This window comes from Panulirus ornatus, chromosome 14 (assembly GCF_036320965.1).
Source record: "Panulirus ornatus isolate Po-2019 chromosome 14, ASM3632096v1, whole genome shotgun sequence".
Lineage (NCBI taxonomy): Eukaryota > Metazoa > Arthropoda > Malacostraca > Decapoda > Palinuridae > Panulirus > Panulirus ornatus.
The window spans coordinates 14,962,355-14,967,300 of record NC_092237.1 but is presented as its reverse complement, the minus strand read 5'-3'; positions in this window follow the sequence as shown (position 1 = coordinate 14,967,300).

Sequence of the window (4,946 nt, the reverse complement as noted above, 5' to 3'; positions counted from 1 at the left end):
AGTATTTGAAGGAGCCGAGGCTTACGGCAGAGCCAGTCCGTAGGCTTTCAAAAACTGGGCTATCTATCGTCCCATTCTCCTTTGATAACAAGTTCGCCCCCTAGCCTATCTTCTAACACGCTGTTATGATACTCAAGCAGCGTTTGAAAGGATTCAGAGGCAAGGAATAAGTACATTAGAATCAAGTAGGAAGAAAATAGAATTTTGACAAAAGTACTGTTTGACAAGGTAGAAGAAATCCACATTTCACGCATCTTTAAGCGAACATATCTCGAGGTGAGGGGAAACAGAAATATTTCAATGCAGTAGTACAAAAAGGCAATTTCTACCCACATCTCTTCATAACTCCCAAACGTTTCGATCAACACTCTATGCACCTATGTGAAAGTTGTACATTTAGCGCAGATTTGAAAATAATGATTGATTTCCCACCTCAATACAACCCTCAAATAACAATAACACGCTAGGCACTACCAACTCCTTTCCTCTGTCATGGAAACCCTGCATAACGAATATCTTAAAATCTGCTTCCCAAAAGATGAGGTAGTGTTAACTGGTAGTGAAATGATTTTTCAAGTGAGCAGGTATTACAATAATACAGGGGTTTCATTCGCCCTAGTGTGGAGTACAGTACCGCTCGCGTATCTGGAGTGGGTCGCCTTTCCACCTTTATCTTAGCCAGAGTGCAATAAAAAGGCATACCGCTTTATTAGCTCCTGATTGTACGTCTCTTCAGTCATCCCTCTCCCTCCACCGCAATGATACGGGAATTATTTCGGTCACTTCTCCTGTGAGGTGTCTTCGTTCGTCTCACTGACTACGACCTGGACCCGCGGTGCGCGTCTGTTCGCTGCTTCCCATAGTTTGTGTGTGGAGACCAGCCACACGAGGATCTATCATTATGACTCTCCCGTCTTTCCACACACACCGAAGCTGTGGAGTTCTCTTCGTCCACTCGCCTTTCCTTCCTCAAATGATTTCCCGCTTTTAAATGACAGGTCTACAGCTGTACACACGATGAGTTCAATTTGAACCCTTCATTCTGTGTGCGTTCCTCGTCAGACTATAACTCTTCATCAAAGTTCCTTTTGCACACACACTGTCTCTTTACAGCGAAGTTCATCATTAAGACAAACCAAAGGCAATTCTACATTGAAATATACTTCAAAGTCGCACCTGGTTTCAGAGGCAGTTTGCAAGTTTGCTGTGTCAGGTCACAGCACAACCGATGCAGGAGACTGGTTTACCAAATACTGATCAGCGTGTGGTAAAAAAAAAAAAAAATAATGGAAGGGATGACACACTTATCACTCCTGTATATCTATTGTGTTTTGGACAATTCCTAAGATATCACAAGAGCTGACATCTTTATCTCTCCATGACATCATCTCCTCTTTGAGAAAAGCATAAGACATTGTCCTGCCCAAAGGTCAATGTACCTGTCGTGTCTTCCTTATTCAATCCTGTGGAAAACAATGTCACGATAAAGTGTAATTCACAAGCTCTTGTTCCAAGCAAGTTGCATCAAAGAAAAAAAAATTCCATTCCCCGATTTCATTTATGATAATCTGTTCTGACGAAAGGAGATAAAATCCAATCCTCAATGGCGTTTATATAGATATATTTAGCAACTACTGAAGAGGCTTTGGGTTATAAAGTCGAATTTATATACCCATAAAAGAAATTCATGTTGAGAAAATAAACCAAAGAATCACAATGAAGGCATAAACTTGTGTAATTTTCAATTTAGCAACAAGGAATAATGGTATATTTTCAAAAAGAAAAAAAAAATATATATATATATACATATATCCTGATCAGACCCGAATCGCATGTCCAGGAGCCGAGCTTACCTAAACTTAAAGTCTTTCAGTTTACAAGTCAAGGACAATGAACTTTAGTAGCAGCTGAAATTGTAGCGGGTTCGTGTGGGGGATAGTAATGATAAGGCTACACTAAACTAGATCACAGGTCAGCGCGGGTCACGAGAGCGGACGTGTCCGGGTCCTCACAAGCGACTGGGGATACGAGAGGTCACACGAGAGGAAGTAGTGATACACACTGTAAGTTAGAGAAGAATAACTTAAAACTATACATAACTTGCATGTCCCGCAACGTAGTCTAAGCAATGGAGAAAGGGTACAAGTCAAAGCACCATATAATGAACAAAGATTAACCTTTATGTCAGAGTACAAGCGTCTGTGAGAAAACCAAAAAATAGGGAAAGTGAAAAAGAAATAATACGTCCTAATTAAAGATTGATATAACAGATTACTGAGAGATGATTTGCATACATCACAGAGAACATGAATTAGTGTGGACACACTTGAATCCACTCACCACTTTTAGTAACGTCAAGATTTTACAGCAGTATACCCAGTGATTATTCTAGAATTTTTTTTTTTTTTTTTTTGCAAAAATTACCCCCACTAAAGGAAGTTATTGAGGTCGCTGAAATTACTATAATAGTTTGGTATTACGTTTGGAGCTCGTAGCGCACTACTTCCTGGCTCGAGACGCTTCACGGTGCTGCGGTACTGTGGCTTCGAGTCGAATTATCTTCCGCCTTACGCGACACACACACACAAACACACACAAGCACACACACATACGACCGCTCATACACTCACAGCTACGCATGGGCCAGGCCTGGGCAGTAATGGTACCCCGAGGGCTCACAAACTCTACCTATGCCGACAAGTGCAACGCGATAGCACACACTCGATCTATGCTAGTCATACTAAACAACCCGAGAACACAGACGACCAGTTCCAGCAACGGCACCCCGAGAACAACACACCTGACCTATGCCAGTAATGGGGCCCCGAGAACACATACCCTACGAACTCACACTCGACCCGTTCTGTCTATGGCATGACCTCCGTTCCTGACTTGAACTGGCGAATCCTAGCAAGCACGCCTTCCGTCTACCACTGTGGCCTCGGTGATGGCTGGTGCAGAGGGATGCTGAATGTCACCATATCCTGCCATTTCCAACACCAGCACCTTCTAGGAAACTGCCATCCAGGCTCCATACAACCTTTCTTTAAGTAATTGTTATCTAGGATGCCTTGATCAACGAAGTTGTTCTTTAGGTTCGTACGAAAGATATTTCTATAAGTCTTGTTCCAACTGAGGCAGTCTTATGTGTCCCGACTATAATGGGTCTGGTACAGCACAGTGGTCCTTTGTCTGTCAAGTTTAGTCACCTAAATTGTTTCAGACCTACATATGGAGAACGAGATCACTGTCAAAATCGGAGGATAAACAAAATATAACAGCAGAAATACAGGAAATTGAGAAATTTTGAGCCAAATGGCATCAAAGTTAGGAGATTAAAGATCAGAAAGTCCCCTTACGTTTCTAAAACTGCTTGATAGGCTTTTGCATGGATGTTGGGAGAGCCATTATTTTGCCTGAGATTTTTGATCCCAGGTGATCCATCCACTGGTTGTATTTTTAAATGCCAATTGTAAGAAAGTGATACCTTCACCTATACACTTAATGATACCTTGCAGCCACTGAAGTGACGTTTTCTGTCTCTAATGAGTTTATGATTCTATTCACACCACGTTCATCCTTTCTATTAGCTGACTGGCAGTCAGGTAAACATACACGTATGAGAGATCATTAAGTATTCTTTTGGTATGAGGATGATTACAGGTTAACATCTGACATCTACCTGTCTATAACCATAAACTTCAAATAGGGGATAACAGTTGGAGATTTCTGTCTTCATCTAACATCAAGCGAGAGGACAATGATGGAAATAATTGTGATTGTTACGTAAACACGCGACCACACAGACACCTTTCCTGCTTTGCGTATCATCTGCTCACCACAGGCAAAGTTAAAAGGAAAATTAAAGACAGTAAACAGGATTTGCCTGAAGCAGCAACACATTCTCTCACCGACGAAAGGTGCCATAATGGAGGACCCGGCCCCTGCTCGCTCTATTTTATTTCTCGGCTGCCCGTTGGTAAACAAACCAGCCATTAAGGCTGTCGCCAAGGTAAGACAAGGTATCGTTTGGCTGGGCTAAGTACTATGTGTGGTCACGGGCCGCTGTGGACACGCTCCCGTAGGAGTAACACAGCCCCCTTACTCGGAATATATTACATCCTAGCAGCACATTCACAGATACAAAGGATATACAAATAGTAACAGAACAATGGGTCCTCTCGAGGCTGCTTGCGGTAGCAGAGGCGATCAGGGACATAGAACTTAATGTGGAGAGATAGTAGAGGAGCAAATCGTTGACCTGAAGAAATAAAATAACGGTAAACATTTTATGAATCATAAAGGCGCACATAAAGTCTGTCGTGGACCTGCGCAGAGCTAGGGTTCGTCCAGTCTTTCTAAACGTTGCTTTCAACTAACCCTTATTGGTCGATCATTCCATGCCATAATGGAACAATCCTGCTAGAGAGAGAGAGAGAGAGAGAGAGAGAGAGAGAGAGAGAGAGAGAGAGAGAGAGAGAGAGAGAGAGAGAGAGAGAGAATACTTTGCCTCATTCCGGGTGTAAAACACTCACCTACCGACAGCGATAAAATCTACACCGATGCCCCGAATATTCTCACATTTTTTTTATCCTAGTTCCGCACGTGGCTGACACCCCTCTCGTTCTACTGGCGACCTGAAGACTGTGTCTGTAGTCCACTGGCCTAGATATTTCCAACGTCAGTCACGACAGGCACTTATAGATGGCGCTCCCACAGTTCTTCACATCCAACACACGCTGGTGATATCCTCAACTATTGTCGTGACGTACATACACATCCGACAAATAGATTATCTTTACGGATGAGTCCGGTGGATTTCAAAATGACCGCTGCGACTCCTGTTGTCTCATTAGGTTTGTCAGAATCCTTCGTTCGTTGTGTCATATTGTCTAATACAAAAATGTGAGGATACTTTTTTTTTTAGGGGGTGTACGTGTGTAATG